Genomic DNA, 19,940 nt, shown 5'->3' on the forward strand with positions numbered 1-19,940 from the left:
TTTCTCATTGCCTTTGGATGAACCTCATTAATAACTGATATCTGTAATTGGTATTCTTTTTGTATAAAGGATATGATCTGTGTTAATGATATTTAGTTAACCAGTTAATCTGCTTAAATCATTACTACTCAACTAGAAAGAAAGGGAGAGAATCCAGTTCCACCTATTAGTCAACAGGAAAAGTTTGTTCATCAGGAAGGTTGCTCAAAATAATGGTATTCTTGCCCATACCCTCTTTTTTTATTATTTTTTTAAAGCACCAGGACAAACAGCTGGAGTGAGCAGAGAGCTATGGTTGGGGTGGGGGGGGGGGGCTAAGACTGGTGTCCACTGGCTGATCTGATTGCACAATTTGCAATTAATGAGAGCTGACAAAGATTAATAATTACTTTTGGGAAAGTGAAGGCTTGAAAGCATCACACAGGTTCTTGCTTATAAGATTTTTGTAAGAGCAAAGCATCTGCAAGTTTATAAAAGTTAAGAGTTCCTGCACTGGGAAACAATGTCCTGTTTGAAATCTCTGGGACTTGAAGTTTCTGTCAGCATGACTGGACAGGCTGAATATTCAGCAGCTTTACTTGCTTGCAAAATGACAGGGTAATTTTGCTAGCTTTATAAACAGAACAAAAAACTGACATCTTGAAGGTACAGAGGCTCAGCGAGGACCAGACTTGCTGATGAGAGCAAGCTGGGCTGCACTTACCTACTACTGGGGCTCTCTTGTGTTGTGTGGGAGAAACAGGAGATGGGAAAGAGGCTGAGAACTCTTCTCCTGCTGCTCAGTTCAGGAGGTAGCTTTTACACAGTGCAGCTCCCAAGGGAGCTCAAAATGGGGCTAGATATTGAGCCTAAATATCCAGGTTTGAAAGAGCCCAGCAGGGTAGGGGTACCAGGGTGGGAGATGTGTACCAGCATGAACAGGAGACAGGCCAGATGCCCCATTCTCTTGCTTCAATCTGACTTAAATAAAATAATTTCAACAAAATCTCCCCAGAGCCCTGGTTTTCAAATTTTTTGTGGTGTAGGTAGTCTCAAAATATCCCAGTAGAGATATGAACTGTACAAGTCTACTGAGAATACATTTTCTTTGCTTCATTTTCAGAAGCAATGGGGGCCACAGGTGGTCCTGCACAGCTTGCTGGAGGCAAATGGGAGATGACCAGTTTTTTCCAGTTGAAACCTTGGCCAGCCTTCAGTATGCCCTTGTGTCAGGAAATGCAAGAGCCAGTTCTGTTCTGCTGGTTTTAGTCTGCTCAAGGACCAGCTGTGGGAAGATGTACCCTTCAGCTGACAGCAATTTTCCAGCTGTGGTGCATTAGTCTCAGCTGGCTGAGATGGTGTTTAGGACTACACATGATGTTTAAGGGCTGCATGTGAACACCAGTTATACTCCCAGTCCTTGGCTGAATGTGTATGGCGTCTGCAGAGCACCCCCAAAGCAGGATGTTCACAGGACAGCTGCGTGGCCATGGGTTGCTTAGAGATGCAGGTGATCTAATGTGTCTGATGAATATGAAGAGACATTTGCCATATGTCAGTACTAAAGCAGTTAACCAGCTCTGCCTTTCAGGCTGGCTGACCCTGAGTGCAGGCAAACTGAGCTGGGTCTTGTTTACAAAGCTCACCTTGGATCTTCAGTGTTTTTAAAACTGAAAATCACACTGAAATTTACTCTGGACTTGGGCTGCTGTGAAGTCTTGCTGTCCCTTGACGCCATCTGACTGACAGAGCTGCACTGGCAAAAAGCTCTGGTACAGACACAATATTGTTGCCTTGATCCATCAGTTGGCATGATAGAGAGATGAACTGTTTGGACAGAGGTCTAGTTCATCTCTAGTGTGCTGCGCTTTGCCAGAATAATATGCTGTAACATTTCCTAGACTGCTATCTGTCCTCTGCAGTCTATGAAGTCATGGATATTTTGTAACATCTCTGTGGAGCCACACATGGAACAGTTATTGATAGTTTGTACAGTTCATTTTGACTCTTGGTGACCTCTGAGAAATGCTGAGGGGGTATAAGGACATTGGTGGTGTACCACCAATACTCTTTATATACGCAAGGGCTTTATATATACAACAGCTTTTGGAAAAGTACACTTTGAATCTACCCAGCCTGCACATCACATTTTAATTCTTCCTAGAGCATCCTGCCTCTTACGGGTCCTGCTCTGAATTTCTGTGTGGCACCAGTCATTTATCTTTTTTCCTTACCTTTTTTTCTCCCCTCCTCTTTCTTCCCCCCTTCCTTCTCCCCCTTTTCTTCTTCTTTTTTTAAACTTTCTTCTTTTTGTTCTTATTTTTCTTTTTACTTTCCCTTTTTCCTTTTCCTATCAACTTCTATACTTTCTTTCTTTTTACTGATCTAATCTAGTTTATCATCAGAAGATATCCTTCCTGTCCACATAGTCTCTCTAAGTTTACAGCTACCACCCCAGCAAAACTGTCTTCTTGGTTAAACTTCAGCAACTGGCAAACTGCTGTTTTTGTATTCCTGGCTCTGAATGCAATGAATCCAAATGGCTCACAGTGACAATTCAGACAATCACCGGCCCTTGAAACAGCAATGTCTGGATTAACATACTGGTGCTGAAATCTCCACCATACTTGCATGCAGGCAAAACAGATGTCAAAATAAATGGCTTTTGCCTGTGAAAACATCATGGTATTTTCATACTGTGAGTTTATCAGTCTGCCTCTATCAGGCAAAAGGCTGTTCATCATGTCCACTTGGTAGGTCATATTTATGAGCTGAGATTGTTCTTCTAGATTTGTAGGCCTCAATTTTGGCTTTATCTCAGTTTTACTTTGTTACTATCTTTTCCTGTTTTGTCAGTGACCAAGCCTATACAAAGACAATGCAGAATTCCTTCCCAGTCGTTGGGTAATGCAGGCTCTTTTAGGGGCTTGTGAATTCAGCTTTTATGAGCAGTCTTGCAGCCACAAGATAAATCTCAACTTTCCTTGCCATTTACTGGCTCTATTGATATATTGGTTAAACACTGAGGCAGCATGGCCTTTTAACACCAAGTGCAGTGGGGACTGCAATAAAACGTGGCTGAATACTTGCACAGCTCTGATTCTCATTTGGCTCCAGTCTGGCTTGGATCAGACGATGTGATGGGGCAGACATTTTCCTTCTTTCACTGGGTGGTTTTAACCAAGTGCAGGATGTGAAAAACATGGCTTGTAAAATGTTAGGTCATAAATTCGCTGGGTATTTCTTGCTAGAGTTTGAATAACTACTTTGGATCATCTCCAGGGCTATACTGCAGGTCTGTGTGCTCCAGGGGTTTTGCTAACGGGGTTTCAACACAGACCTCTGAAACATGCTGTCTAGCTTGAAGGCCACAGCAGAAAGGCAAGGTGTTACATAAGAGTTATTTTGTCGGCTGGATCTGGTGTCTGGACCATAAACTGGTCTGAGCTGGGAGCTTTTTAAATAAGTGATTAGTTTGTGTTCCTGGGTACAATACGACAATTTCTGTTGATGTTGTCCAGGTTGCACAAACTCACCTGTAAATGGTCAGACTTTGCCAAACTCTTCCCTCATTGTGTTTCATTTGCTTACAGCAAAGCCCTGGCAACTCTGTGGGATTGAACTGCACCCATGGAAGAGCCCTTCAGCTGTACAACAGCAATGTCCATGGTCCGTGCTGACAGAAAGGTGAGATAAATTTTCTTCTGCCCTCCCAGAATCCCTTATGTTTCATTAACAGTGCAAAGCAACTCATAAGTCCCTGGTTTGACACCAAACTAGGATGCCATATCTCAGATGTGCTTAACTGTGCTCTAGGAGAGTGGATGTGCTCATCATAGGGAATTTTTGTGAAGAAGTCCTTGCAGAAACACATGACTGTGAAACCACTAGCCAGCATAAACACCATATCTTAAGAAATGTTTGATGAGATGCCACATGGGAGAAATCATCTTCTCGCTCCTGTCAACAGACTAAGGTCTAGCTACTTTGGAGAGAGATGTCAGGACCCTGACAACAAGCAGAGATGGTAGCACCTGCCTGGATGGAAAGACTTTATTTTTTTGGCAAGTTAGTCTGTGTTAAGCCTCAGACTTTCATAAGGGCTGTCATCTGTGGTGTTTGTGCATCTGTGTGTTTACTGTGATAATAGGTACCTGATGCATGGTACTTAACACAGACTAATGGCCACCAGTATAAGAACAACTGCAAATCTGGTTGACATGTAATAGAAATGCCCAAGTCTGTTTCTTTTACAGTTGGGAAAAAGGATAAAATCAGAAGAGCAATTTTTGGTCAGCTGCAGTGGAGTAGATAGAAGTTTTGGGTTCTTACTACATTAAGTTATGGGTAGACACTTGAGTAGATTTTTCATTTCTAGATGGAAAACTCTTCACATGTGCCTTATAGATTTCCTTTCATTTCCGAAGGTGCTTGTTCATATAGGCCTCACTCAAGAGCAAGCAGCACTGTTTTAAACTCTCGGCTTCAGCTAGTGCTCAGTTTCACAATGCTACTTCAAACCAGAATTCTTTGCTCTTGCATGTATGTATTGGGTGAAGCTCTACATGAAACTAACTGGATCTGATCAATGTTTTGAATACACATCACATACTAGGGAGGGAGAATAGCAATGAGAAAGACTGAGCAATACTTTTGTCTTTAAAATACACATGTATGCACACAGACAAATTTATTTTATATATAAAAGGTATAAATTATGTATTTTTTCCGGTTTCTAGTTGAACACAATTTTCAGTTGTAGAGTGAAATATTTTGCTTTATTTGGGGCATACTAATTGTACCCAGGACATTTGGAAAGGGGAAAAATTCAAATTCACAAAGGAACGTACAACTTACTGACAAAATAATAACTGAACTGCTCCATATTCAATAGCAGGGACTAGAACCACAGTGCTACTCTGGAGGATTAGAGTAGCTTCTAGGCAGGTGAGAACCAAATCTCCTTTTCAGTTCTTGCAGTAAATGAAAAAGCTGATACACCTTCTTCCTTGTGAAAATGCCTTAAATCTGCTGCAGCACCAACCCATAAAATGAGAACATTTTCAGCAATGCCAGAACCATTTGTGCCCAGTTTCCTTAGTGTTCTTTACTAGAATTATTGTCAAGTCATTCATATAAATCATGCAGTTCACCTGTAATTATGAGGGGGAATTTGTGGTTTGGTGTTTTTTTTTTTTTTTTTAATGCTTTCCTCAGCATAGATTTGAGGTTTAAATTGAACTCCTTAGAAGGAGCCACCGATCAATGACTTCCCCAGGAGATTTTACTCGGTGTCTGATAATTATCTTTGCAAGGCATGACTTAAGTCCAGACTGTCTCTTCAAGAACTAATGTGTTGTCTGTGGACAATGCCAGAATGTCTCAGGGACCTTAGGTTCCTTCCTCTGGCACCTTGCAGAGTGATTTCTGTGAAATGGTTATCAATAATCTGAATGTGGTGTGTTCTCCATCAGCTGATATCCCTGGGGGATGCTGATTATATCTTTGCTTTCTGGGTAACATTTTCCTTCCTGAATGTAGTCTTGTGAAAGGTTTTGTAATGAACTGGGAATCCTCTTCCTCTTTACAGATGTCTTTTGCTCTCTGGGGCTTACCCTAGAGAGGACAGGGTGGATTTTTTAGGAGTTTGAAAAAGAGGGATTCTCTTTGTTCTGCTTAGCTCCTAAATAAAGTTTTCTGTGACTGAAATGTGAGGGTCCCTGTAACATTTCTGTTAGGTACTGAAACTCAAACATGTCTCAAAGTAGTTTTGCTCTCGAATGTCCTTTGATTCCCACAACAGACATTTAAGTAACCGATCTGAAACTCTATATCCCAGGCTTAAGACGCAGCAGCTGTGAATATTCAACAGAAAGACCAATGTGGGCAGTGCATTTTTAGTAGAGCCTTCTAAGAGCTTCAGGTGCATTTATAAATCCTATTTTGGCTCACCCAGGGTCTGCTAGAAATTTGTGACTCAACCATTCTTCACTTGTCCACGTGAGGGTCATCTCCAGGAAAATGAGTTACACATTGCTCATGTTCCCCCATTTCCTCCTTCGTGACAAACAAGGTTTGACTGTAGCCAAACCAATTTTCTACATCAGACTTTTCTTGTAGTTTAACTGTGTTCTTTCTGAAAGGAAAATTAAAAGCATGCTATTTTGCCCTGTAACTGGCCTAAATACTGCACTTTAGATGTAATTTGTAGTAAATACTATTCATTAATTGCTCCTGTAATCATCTACCACTAGCTCATACAGGCTTCCAAGAGCCATCATTTTTTGAAGGAAAGGCTCTAAGTAAACCTCGCCGTTTTCTGTCACCTCATCAGCGAATGAGATCTACGTTCTGCTGAGCAAACACTTTTGCCCATCTGATATTTACAATATCTGAAAAACATTTCCAGTCTGCTCCCTGAGTTGGGAGCACAGAGAGGCCTCCAGGGCTAGGATTCAGCTGATTTCACTCAGTATAGCTCTTGGTCTGATGAGGTGGTAAGAAATTCACTGCTTTGTCTTTAGGCCACAGACATTTAGTGATTTTAAAGCCAGACAGGACTCATAGCATCATTTATTTTGCTCTAAATAGCTTATCTAGTATCTTCCTACAAGGCATATTTTCTTGTTCTAATAGCTGTCATTCTTATAGCTCTTTTCCAAATTCTTTTTCAAGCAGTCATTAAGACTAGACAGTGTGGTCTAGCAATGGTTTCATTAATGATCTAGCCAGAGGAAACATGACTTTCCTATTTCTACCTGTCATCTCTCAACAGCTTGCATTAGTTGATAATTCTCATTATTTAATGAGTCTCACAGTTCTTTATGCTTTTCTTAAGGCCAAAATTAAGTCTTTCCTGACTTTTGTACTCATAAGCCTTTATATTATATTCTTTTTAACTCTGCAGTTGTATAGAAAATCTGGAGACTGTAACTCAAATGCCTACTGAAGGCAACTCACGAAATGGAAGGCCAATAGTCATGCTCCTGCAACCCTCCAAATGGTATGGAAGTCAGTGTTAAAGACTTTGGGAAGTCTTGGATTAGCTATGCAGAGACAAGTTTTTTCAGCAAGACATTTCAGGTAACTCTGGAAGCATCAGAGGAGCAATATCTAAACACTTTTAAATGTTTCCTTTCCAGACATTTCTCTACTGCTTGTAGGGATTGCTCTACACCTCGGGCTTTTATTTCTTGCATGCAGCAAGAGGCACGCTCTCCACTCTGCCTTGTCTGTACAGGTTTGAGGATTCCAGTGGAACTGGTGGGAAAGTACCCACCTCTGACTCGCATTACAGCTGGATTGGAGAAGCAGGGTGACACCAAATGACAGCTCCATTGTCCATTTTGCAACAGGAATAGACTTGTGTAGAAAGTGTCATCCTGCAGTAAGATTTATGACTTATACGATGTGGGTTTTTAGCATCCTGAGAGGAAAAAGGTTACAGCTTTTTCACAGCTGAGTATTTATCATGCAGAGACAGCAAACAGAAAAGAGGTAGCAGTCCAGCAATTATTTTTATTCAAGCAGATGATAAGAAATGCTGTAAATCATTCATAATGCATTGAGAATTCAGACTTCAGCACTGTCCAGCTTACATGACAACAAACTTAAGCAGTGGGGGTGGATTAGGAGGATCAAGCAGACTGAATCTAGCCCAGAAATCGATGAAAGAGAATGGAAATTCCCAAAGCTTTCAGAACAGGTACAACACTAAAACATGAGCCAGCTTCTTCCCAGTCTGGGCCATTACTTATTTATATACAGCATGAATGAAATCGATTTATCTGAATCATTGACCTCATTGTTTGTAAAATCAGGGCTGGAGGATTTCCCCTGCATCTCAGTGATTTATTGCTGTGCTAATCAATCCTTGAACAAATTCAGCTTTGCTGATAACAGAGTCCAAGGAACCTTGAGTACCCTGTTTCTCCAGTAATACAGTCCTGAGGGAGCTCTTGGGACCTCATCATTGTGGAAAGCTATATTAAATGGAAAAAGCTAACATGATTATAGTGCTTGGGGAATTGAAGAACAATTGACATTGTGTCCAAATGTTTTGTTAGATTTCATTCTCTCTTAAACAGAGGGCTGTGTGCTGCAGCAGGCTGGGAGGTATGTTCTGGGTATTTCAGCTCACTCTGCACCATCAACTCTCCCCATGGAAGGCAGTGCTGCTCCTGAGTTAGAAACTAATAATAACTTTCTAGGTTAATGCACTAAACTTGCAGGCAAATACATTCTGATGTCTGTACCAATGGTACTCTAATGGAGGGTCTTTTTACTCTTTACTGAAACCAATAGTACTAAATCTAAGCATATGATAGACAAAGGAACAAATGTAGCATTCTGTAATATAAATAGATAGAACCTGAACACATTATAAAAAATGTTATGATTGTTCCTAAGCAATGGAGAATACTGAATATCTTCTTAATCCTGATGGAGAAGTGCCCTTCCTGAGACTTTGGAATTTTTTGTGACATTGAGATGGACAAAATTTTAGCTGTGACTGCAATGTGAGCCTATCCAAAAATTGAAAGGCAGAATTTAGACTATTATCTATATTTCTAGGTCTTCTAAATGTTTGGTCAGGCATTGGAATAGGCTGCCCAGGGAGGTGGTGGGGTCACTATCCCTGGAGGTGTTAAAAAAATGTGTAGACATGCATACAACATAGTTTAGTGGCCATGGTGGTGTTGGATTTCATGATCTCAGAGGTCTTTTCCAAATGAAACAATTCTATGACTCTATGATTTTTAAAGCTTCCATCACCATAACACAATAATTAGGGTTCGAGTCAATAGCAGAGGTGGAGGAAGGATGAGATTATTAAAGAGTAACTTATAATTAGTGTAATCTTGTTAGTATTTTAAGTATCTGTTCTGACCTGCCATGGCATTTTCAATTTATGTTATCACAGATAAAGTCAGTCAAGGCTCTTTAAATCAACTGCTTATTGAAACTCAGCTCTGTGTAGGATGTATTTGGAATCACCTAACAGTGATGCTGAAGACCAGGTAAGCAGATCAAGGAGTCTAAATTTTACCCCAAGGGGAAAAAGTGGGAATAAAGGAATCTTTGACAGTTTTCCTACGTCCTCTCTTCTGTTAGTGGAAAGCAGTAAGTCATTCTTCTAGCTGCAGTCAAGTGCTGGGAAAAAGACTATCTCCTAAGTTATGTCAAGCATCTGGTTATCAAGGGAACACAGGACTGGATAAAAAGCACCAGATTAAATGGAAGATTAGGGGCAAAAATGAGACAAATCTCATTGAAAACTGTCCAGGCAATCCACAGGGTGTTTGACAAAATAACTCTGGAGCATAGTTGAGAGGAATTAAGGCAACTCTCTGCTGCTGTTTTTTTAGCACTGCTCAAGGATCAGAGCTAGGATTGGTTTTGCCTGGAAGGGAGAGGAAAGCAATCTGGGAAGGCAATACTGCCTAACAGCACTGGGTTTTTTTTGCTGTTACAGTGTCTTCCTAAAAGTCATGGTGATCTGCTTTGATCTGAGTTAGAGGGTAGTGGGAACAGATCATATTGATGGATGGGCACGAAATCTCTGTTCTGCCATGGACAGGCTGTCCTCACTGTGGGCTGGATCTTCAGATGGTAGAGTGGCTGTATCACAGTGACTTGTAGAAAATCCTATGCTCTGAACTTGAAAGAGCTTCCAGGTACTTGGTGAGAAAGAGACCTTATGAAAAGCATTTTAATATGACTTTAGTGGATTGAATCCTTGAGCACTTTGAGGCTGCAAAATGGGGAAGGTTTAGTTTCCTGTATTTCTGAAGAGCTCCTGGCTAAAAGTGACCAGTGGGCTCTTTGGGCACTGGCCATACTGTGTCTCAGTACTGCCCCATGTTAATCAGTGTTGGCAATTGTGGTAGAATGGCCAAGGTCTGAGGGGATGGAGCTAAGACGGACTTGTTCTGAGTGCTGGGTCAGGGTGAGAGATGAGATATTACTCTGGCAGCATCATTGGTGCTACAGCTTGCAGTGCACTATGGCATGCCTTGCTGCTGCTGGATGTGATTCAGGGGATAAATGGCTTGCTTTGTTTACCATTGTCTTCAACTGACAGTACAGATGCCAAAGCTAGAAAGGAAGAAACATTTACCTATGATATACATAGATGGGAATAGGAATGTGTCTTCCATAAGAACTTGATATCAGGGGAAATGCGATTGATGTGTAGGAATATAAACCAGGAAGCAGCCACTAGCTTGGCTACTGCCTGTGCCTGGATTTCTTATTGATTACATTCAGGTGCCAGGCAAGCTGACCAAATCTATCCTAAGTTAGCTGCTCAACCTGATGTGGTCAGATATGGGCACAGACCTGCAGGGTGTGTGTGTCCAAGGCTCTGCCGTGTGCATTTGAGCAGGACACCTGCTGGACCTGCTCTCTGGCTCAGAGAGCAGAGCAATGCCTTGGGCATCATTCCAGAGCTAAGGCAGTGTAACTTAAAATAGCATCTGATCCTCCGAGCTGTAAACTACTGGGGCAGGGGTACGTTTGGCACACTGAACTGAATCTAGCTGTCTCTGGTGTGGTGTACTGCATGGCATGCTAAGTGCAAGAGTTCAGGAGCACAGGATTTGCCCAAACTCTGTAGCTGATGTTTCATGTGCTGTCAATCTTGGGTTTGGCAGGGCAAAGATTAAATGACGTTTTGAGGCCACGTCTAACACCAGCCTCTCTGATGCTTTGTCTACATCTTGTTTGACCTCAATGTTGGCTTTTCCCATGCATGTTTTCTCATAAGTCATTGCTTTAAAGGGCTTGTAAATAAAGTACCTGTTTCTGAACCTAAGGAGGACCATGACAGAAACTCTTCTTTGCATTTCCTAGAGACAGAATTGTGCCTAGCAATTGTACTTAGCAACAGGACCAAACTTCAGCAGCTATTTACCCTGCAGCTTGCAGAGAGCATCCAAATATTTGTGGAGCGGCTCTAAACCTATATGACTTAGGAAGCAGAAATGTTAAACACTGTAAACAACAGTCTTGGAAATGTTTAAAATTTATGATAAGAACATCTAAAGTTAGGAATATTTTTTTCCTCCTTGGCTACTGCAACGGTTTTAAATGCTGTTAATGCTTTTTCTACATCCTGCTGAGAAGCTTTACACTTTACTTTCCAGCGTGGCAGCCACTGTAGACGAAGAAGTAATTTTGAAAAAGCAACAGATGCAGATGGATTAAATGTCTGGTCTTGACTCTCTGCATGTTGGTGTGTGTATGTGTGAAAGGGAGAAGTGGGTGCACACCTGTGCATAGAATGCCATTATCCTTTATTCAAGCATGATTGCACTCAGGTGGAGTGTGATGTAGACCCCATGATCTAAGAAGGGTATTTCCAATCATGAGGGATGCTTTAGTGGCCTTTTCAGCACAGACTGGGTCTTGTGAAGAACAAGAGGCTGCATGTTGGCTGCAGCCCAGCCCTGGATATACAGAAGAGGTGCTGAAGTGCCTGGCTGAGCTGAGGCCAGAGATTTTTTCCTTTGGACAGAAAAAAAAAAAAATCCAAATTCCTACATAGAGCTGGACAGGAATTTTTAGCTAGAAAATGTGAGTTCCTCAGAATCAGAAGTTTCCATGGGAAGCTGTCACTTTCAACAGAGGAGATCAAATGTTTCCACTGAGAGAAATGAAGTGAGATGATGTGAAATAACTGACCCTCCTCTGAACTGTTCCATTTGTTGAAGAGACCTGCAGCAGTTTATGTAAAGCTGTTTCCCTGCTGCAATGGTAACCCCTGCTGTGAGCAATGACTCCTGCACCAGAAGGAGTTAACTCCCAAAGGGAATCGAGCCATGTAGACCTTGGATGCCAGGGAGGTACCATGGGAATCTTGGCAGCCAGTACTCTGCTGGGTGATGGCCAGTGGAATGTGGATGGGGAGCAAAACAGGAATACCTAGGTCTGGGCTGTCAGCTGCCACAGAATGCTTTTCATGGTGGTGAAAACAAGGTTTAATATAAAATTTAAAAATTTCAGGATGTAGCCTTTCTACTCTAAACAATTCTCTTCAAGCTTCTATCTCTTAGATTAGGATTAATTAATTTAACTTTTCTATTAATCATTCCATGCTTGAATACAATTTCTCAATTAAATCAAATGTTCTAATTCTGCTGAATTTCCAGGAATGCTTTGCACTCCCTGTCAGCTACAACTCCATCTAGATTTTATTTACTCTTGAAAAGATTTATTAAGTTTCATTCACCTTTTCTTCCACCTTGTGAACATCAGAGGCAGCTCTGAGCTCAGAGAAATTACTTTTGGTTCAGGGAAGAATCAATCATAGTGTCTTATAGCTAGAAAAATAAGTGAATTGATTTTGAAACAAGCAGTGTGTATGTTAACATAAATTGCTGTTAAAATGTTTTGATCTTATAAAGCAATGGTCAGTAGTTGCAGAAAAGCAGAAATTTATGATGAAATGATTATTTTTATAACATTTCCTTTCCTTTATAAGCAAGAAAGAAACATAGTCAACAAAATACAAGGTAGTACCATATACCTCAATTAAAAAATCAAAATATGAGCCAATATGAAATCTGGCATATCTGAAAATTAGTCTTTCAGCTGGCAGAAATATTTATTTTTCACCTAGATTTATTTAAGGCTGTATTTGCTTAATGATTGACTAAAATATGCAGCTGTTAAAAAAGGCATTCTGAGAGACCATTTGAAACATCCTGCCTGGTAATTTTTTCTGTTTCACATTGCTCTCCCAGGAGCTGAGCAGTTCATTCCCTCTTGTTTCCTGGAGCTTTAATCTGTGTTAGAAAACGTTGATACACTTCTTCAGCTTCATGAAAGTGCTACTAATGGGGATCACACCTGACTTCAGAGGAAAGGGACTTTGAAGAAAAATCACAGAACTTTGCAATTAAAGGAGAAATGCATTGAGGTAGGAAATCCACAGCTGCTTCCCACAATGATCACCAAGTATGACGTGAACAGCACCTTTGATTTGAGCTAGTGGTTAGCACGGTGAATGGATTTTAAGCAGTGTATTCTACACAATCAGATACATGAAAAGCCTTGTTTTTAAGGAAGATATTGTTCTCTGTTTCTATTTTTACAATGGCAACACCTCAGATTATGACTCCATTGTATTAGGCTGGTGCAAACAGGCAGACAGAGGCCACCCTGGCTCTACAGAGAAAACACACCAACAATGAAGGTGGAGAGAGAAAATTTCCTGTTTCACAGCAAGAGAAACAAGGTGCTCAGACGGGATGCAGCTCTTTGGGGCCCCAGCAGGGACTAAGGGCAGCTGGGGGTACAAAACCTTGAGCCTTAGTTTGTGGCTTAATTTCAAAACAGAGTTGTCTTTGGCTCTGGCCATCATTGCAGGCAGTGTGTCCCCTTGGGTGATACTCAGAGCCTGACCATCATGTCCTGCTCACCCTCATAGAACAGCCCTTTGCTCTTGCATGTGCCCGGAGCAGGGAACAAGGTGTGCTGCCCATGTGCACTTTTGGAAAGGAAGAGTGCCTACAATACCTTATTTGAGCTGATTTCCCTGACAGGAAGATTACAGGGGCTAAACGTCACTGCTGCTGGAAATTGATTTTAAACTTCAGCAGGGCAAGCACTCACATTGGATGCAGGTGCCAGGCAGGGATTATTTTGCTGTAGTAGTTGGGATGTTGCTGAGTTTTCAAGCATGCTGTAATTTCCCATTGATTTTTTTAATGAAACAGTGCTGGTGTTTGTATAAGAAGGCACCTTGGGATTTTGCACTCGCTTTGTCCAGAGCTGAACTCAACAGATAACATTCAGTTCCTATCCTGACAGTAACATGTCTGACAGACACTCAGAAATTCGTTCAGAAAGTACCTCCACAAAGAAATCAGATATTAACTCTAAGCTATATTAAACTCTAAGCTCAGCTGAAGTGAGCTCTTCCAACAAGAAGAAAAGCCAAACAGGGGAGACCATTTCTCATGTGCATTTTTGGCAGTTTAGAAGCGTTTTGAGCCTTTTTCTGTGTGCCTTCTCATAGCAATAAATTTAGGAAAAAAACCTGAGAAACTCTCATCTTTGGTACCACAGAACAAGAGTGAATAAAATAGCATGCAGTGTTTCAAACAAAGACCAGTGAAGAACCAGTGGCTGTTTGAAGGGCAGCAGCAAACTAGGACAGTTTGTGGCTGATTACATGCAAACCTATGTGGGCATTTCCCAAGAGCACCAGAAGAGCACTTTATTGCCTGATCCTAAACGTCCTCATAGTAAAAGCAGGTTAAACAAACTTTTTGTGCAGCATCTCTTGCTCATGCCAGCTCTCAACTACATGGGTCACAGTGGTGTCAGGCCTCACCTGTACCAGCTCTAGGCTTGATTTCAGAGGCTTTTGCTGCTGTCACAGACTGGCATTTTTAAGGATCTTTCTCTGGATGCTTTCAAACTCATCCATATAAGGAAAACTGCCACTACGTTTCATTGGGAGAGAAGTGCAAGGGGGAGGTGGTGCTGGTTTTAAAACCTCTCTGACGTAGCCTGCGTGAGGTGAACACCCCATACATCTGGGATGTGTAAATCTGTCTGCCCAGCTGCCTGCTAACTCTCCAGTGCAATGGGGCATTCTACTCTGCAATTAGTGACCACACCATGTGCTCAGTTACAACTTGTGGTGAAAAAAATTGGAAGGAAAGAGGAAGCAAGAGTGGACCACAGAGCTCTGTCCAAAACGCTGACGACATTGCTAGAAGGAAAAGGGAAAAAAAAAAGTATAATTTTTGTTTTCATTGCTGATATTTTTAGTGCTTTGAGCAAAGCACCTTTTTTCTTATGTCTGTGTTTTCCTGTTCTTCTCTCAGTTTGATGTTTGTCATAGGGAGACAGGGTTAAAAATTTTCACTCTACAAAACAGTGAAGGTAGAACAAACAGCTACTTTCACGTAATACACTTTGTACATCTTTGTGTCTTTTTCTCTGGTCTCAGTGTTATCCAGAGCTCCTGCAGTCAAAGTAGAGGCAGGACAAAACCAATGCATAAAATGATGTTTACATGTTGACTGCAGTTTTTACGCAACCAGTCAGGGAGCAGATGCAAGGAAAGGGTTGTGCAATCTGTGCCGCACAGGGATGGGGAGCAGGACAGGGAGGAGGATGCTGCTTGGTGCATTTATTCCAAGCTCAGCCTCACAACCCTACCCTCTCCTCTATGCTCCTGCCTTTCTACCAGTTCTCACAGCAGGCCCCCACTGGGGATCTACATCAGCCAAAGCCCATTTGTGGGTCAGGTAAACAAGCTTTGCCCATACCTAACCTGACCCAGCACCACCAGACAACAAACACTTAGCCCTTTCAAGAGGCCACCAAGCAGTGTAAAGCAGAGAGGGCCCTTTCCTAGCACAGATTGGCAGCAGCAAGCTCTGTGTGTGCGTGTGCACGCAGCATTTGCTTTCGTCCGACGTGTTCTTTTGCCAGGGGACATTTTCCACAGATGCTGGCAGAGATCAGTCTGCACCTGCACTGGTGTGTGTAACCGAGGCTGTGATGAGCCCCTTTGTTTGAACAACTGTGGTTTCAGCCCTAAGCTCTGTTTTTGTTTTATTTTTCCCATGTGCTTACAGCTCCCATTTCTAAAAATTTGATCGCCTGCATCTACCAAATCTGTGCTGAAATGGATGTACTGCAATTACTGCCTTCTCCTCTTGTACAGACCAGACTTGTGGTTCACCTCTTTACCCTCCTGCACACAGCCACTTTATCTGTTGTTTGTTTTCATCACGGTCAAAAGGTAAGCTGTAATATCTGGAAGCTATACCAAGGTTATTGAATAACACTGACAATACTCACGAAGAGCAGGGCTTTCTCTGTCTTGACACATGTTTTTATACCAGTGTCAAGGTTAAATTTAATTTTGCTATGGTTCTTAGAGGGATGCTTAGAGCAAATGGACAGCTTTTTCAGTGAATATAAAGATGGTAAGATTGAAACTCTTCCTGGTCTTCCCTGGAGAATGACCATTTGGAGATAGTCTGGGAGTGACTTTCTGGGTTGCTTCATGCTTGGAGGTAGCTTAGATTGGAGGTAGAGGAGGCCATGTGTGGCCACTTGATTGACTGTTGAAATATGTAAGGATTAGGGACACTTTGTAAATCAGAGGCAGGATTTGAAGGAGGATGGAAAAGGCTGAGCACAGGCATCACTGCAGCCTTCTTGCCTTGCAGAACTTTCCCCTACCAGCTGGTATAACTGCACCACACGGCATTGTTTTAAAACCAGCACAAGAAGTGTTTATCATAAGCAGCAATGAAGATCCCTCTGCCTGAATCCAAGAGAGGCAGCAGCTATGTAGAAGAGGTATGTGGCAGATCAGCCTGGCATGAGAGCAGGATGGATGGAGCTGCCTCACAAGCTGAGATATACAGCACTATTTTTGGCAGTTTAACTGCATGGTCAGTGATGAGTCTGGTCTGATGCAAACTGGCACAATTCCCTGCTAAGGCTCATATGGCAAACACTGCTGCTTGGCCTACGTTCTTGAATCATTTCCCTCTTAACTTGCTATATTTCTGTCTTTGCTATCTGTTTTTGTCTCTACTGCACATGCAGTAAGATGTCTGCAAGGCAGACTGCACCCCTGGGAAGGAACAGCACCTCACCCTCAATGTTGAAATATTAGTACACCTCCTGCAGTATTTAAGAGTTTCGCAGCAGTTCAGCCTAGAGAGCAGGAGCCTGCTGCTACTCTTTGTGTCTGGACAAGTTGGTAAGATATTCTGGTCCTAGTTTCTACACACTCTTTTTTTAGGAAACTCTCACTGTGGTGTCTTTCCTCCTGTCTAATGTAAAAAGGTAACTCTCCTCTAATCTGGTTATTAGAAAATTGTCCCTCTTCACAGGTCAGAGTGGAGTCAAAAGCATCACTTAATACTTGAACTTTGCTTCTGGCCCCTGACCGTGGCTGTGTTTGCAGCGAATCCAAAGCAGCTGAGCAGAGAGGAGCTGGGATGTGTCTGCACAAAAGGCAGCTGAGGGCCAGAGGCCAATTGTTTCTCTGAGTCAGTGACATTTTTTTCTTCCAGGAATTTTGTTACATCATGACTTAAAGGTCATCTTTCTCTTGGCCAGGGAATGGGGCTGACCCTGATCCCACCACTGCTATTGGATCCTTACTCAAAGGGACTGATCTTATGATGTGGGTACAGAGGAGGAGGGGAGGACACTTCCACTGGGTTTATTCCCAGGTCAAAACATTACCAGGAAAGACCTGAAAAGTCCCTTCTGAGGAGATTTCTTGTCAAATGCTGACGTCTCATTTCCCTCTATCAAATTCCCCATGGAGTCATCATCAGCATTAATCTTGCTCTGGAGGATCACACAACTCTGGCCTGTACCCCTCCCCATTGGGGAGAGGCTTCCTGCATCTGAGTCAGTCTGGCAGCAGGACCAGAGCAAGCAGATGGAAACAGAACGGGCTCTACTCATGCATTACATCCTCCTTGCATGCACTGACACGGAGTGAAGCCGTGCCCCACTCCACCATGCCATGCTGATCTATGTATGCGTTCCTGCCATGACAACCCAGCCTTATTCAAATGCTGCTGCTCCATGCTGGCTTGCAGCACCAAGGCTTGTGTTTAGGAATGGTGGGCAAACTTCCAGCACAGGGATCTGTAGGACTCATATTACTGTGCTTAGGAAATACCCATAAAATATCAGCTCATCAGACACACTTGGTAATGGAAGGACATCAACAATGAGTCAGATTTGCTGTTTGTCATTGCAGCTCATGGCTGAAGCACTTTGGATAGCTACGTGGCTTCCTCAGCCTCAGTTGTGTACAATGGGGAGAGGAAAACAGGGAAGTGGTTCATGTGCTTATGGTTTGGTCTAATGTGGTCCACTTCAAGCAATGTATCTTCTGAAATCCCTCTGACCAGCAAGGTGCCTGGAGTGCCTAAACTAACTCAGCAAATGACTGATGAAAAAGAAAAAAAAAATCTTTCCCTCTGTCTTATGCTGGCTTTTTATAGCATGTTCTTTTCAAAGAATGAAATTTCCTAAGAAATTTCCTTTTAAATGAAAGTTATAAAAGGGAAAGGTGAAACTGGTTACTTTTCTCTGAAGACTGACAAGGGGGAATTTAAGGCGGTTCTTTGGAAAACACGGAATTGAATAAAATCATAGGGGGGGTTAAAAAAAGGCAGCCTGGTTTAAATCAATTCTGTTGAGAGTTGTGGCTAACACAATTTCTTATATACACACCTCAGGAGGAAAGAAGAACATCTTTAGGTTATGGATGGAAGATGTACAATGTTTTCCTCTTCCTGTGACACAGGCTGTGGGTGCAGCCCAAATCCAGTGCATTGACAGACTGCTTCTGTGGGCATAAACCTTAGAAGTGTTCATTGGAAGGTTGTTATACATACAAGGACTTGCAAACAGGTGACACTTGTGCTGACAGGAGAGTGGAAAGACAGCAAAATGCATCTGACAGGCAATGTGCTTTCCTTTCACAGGAACAAGGAGATGATAGCATTCATCGAAGTGGATAGAGAGCTTGTGACTCTGGATTCACGTGAGTACGCTGCAGCCCTCGCACTTCCGTGACTGGCCGTGTGGCACCCTCTGTAAAAATATCTTTTGTCCCTTTAAATGTCACTCGCTGTCAAATCCTGGAAAAGCTTAGGAGCCAGTGTTGACATTAATGCAAACGGGTCTAAAAAAAAATCTGGTAAGGTTTCACTGATAAACACTTTGGCCCTGCTCTTGTGGTTGGATGTGTGTGGGCAAATATGTGTGCTCCTGAAGAGCCTCTCTGACAGCAGAGAGGGGACGAGTTTTTAAGTCAGCCATTTTTGTTTTCCTGGATGGGGTCTTAGTGAAGGGTTTTAAAAGGCAGCTGAACCACTGCAGAGCATAAAACTACTAATTCTCATTGAGAATGTATTTTGTAAGTGGCTCAGGATCTTTTGAAACTCTAATATTGCTTTATTATTCAAGAAGTACTGGCTAATTCTGTCTAATTTTCAATTTCCTCCTCCACTTCCCAAACATTTACACTTTTCCATCCCACTAGTTCCTACTTTATGAGTCATGGGGACCTGAATTTTGCCCTCAGCTATTCACATAAACCTCTCATCTCCAACGAACTAGAGACCAACCAGAGGAAGGATTATCCTTGCATGAAAATACAGAGATCCATGGGGTTTGTATAGGTGTGTCGCATATGCAGTGAATCTTCAAGGATGTAAAATAAATTATCTAAATATAAAATTACATTTAACTGAATTTTGATTTTTACTCAAATCTTTTTAATGGTGTACCAGGCATTAAAACACTATTGAACACTTACTTTCAGATACTAGGACCTGTAATGTGTTTCCATCCAAGTTTTTACTTGGCAGTAATAAGAACTGAGTGAACATGGTTTCTCAGGTGGCAATGAATTTTAAGAACTCACCATTTCTTACTTAAAGATACTATTGCTAGAAAATGCCCTAGAAGTTTGTCTTGCCAAAAAGGGTGTTTGCTCTTCTGTGAGTGACACATTGTGGGAGCTGCATTCTCAAGAGACGTCTGTTCCTAAAAGATCTCTTCCCTTTCAGGCTTTCCAAGGTCATGCTTCAACACAAGACTTGAAAATCTAAGAAGTCAGCAAATAGTAAGGCAATCTGCTCAACTGAGATTCTATGTAAATTATCTTTTACCCTCATTGTTGAAGCTTAAAAATGTTCAGAAACTCCATTGAATTTGCTACCAAATTTAGTGCTAACCAGTGTGGTCTTCTCTGGTTGCAGTGATATTTGCATACATGCCCAGAACACCCAGCCTATCACTGTGGTTGTTTTCCGCTCTTTGATGTTTCAGCATTTCTGAGTTGAATCCCAGTAAGTCAATGGAAAAGTCCTGTTGACTACATTGGAAGCAGGAACTGGCTTTCAAAATGCTCTTCATGGTCTGAACTTGATATTGACTGTAATTCA

At 42.0% G+C, this 19,940-nt stretch overlaps 1 protein-coding gene across 1 annotated transcript in view; it reads right to left on the reverse strand.

The window, feature by feature from the left end:
• RHOJ (ras homolog family member J) overlaps positions 1-19,940 on the reverse strand; it is a 57,059-nt gene that overhangs the window by 12,585 nt on the left and 24,534 nt on the right. The gene's annotated exons all lie outside the window — the stretch shown is intronic.

Source organism: Indicator indicator, chromosome 4 (assembly GCF_027791375.1).
Source record: "Indicator indicator isolate 239-I01 chromosome 4, UM_Iind_1.1, whole genome shotgun sequence".
NCBI classification, from domain to species: domain Eukaryota; kingdom Metazoa; phylum Chordata; class Aves; order Piciformes; family Indicatoridae; genus Indicator; species Indicator indicator.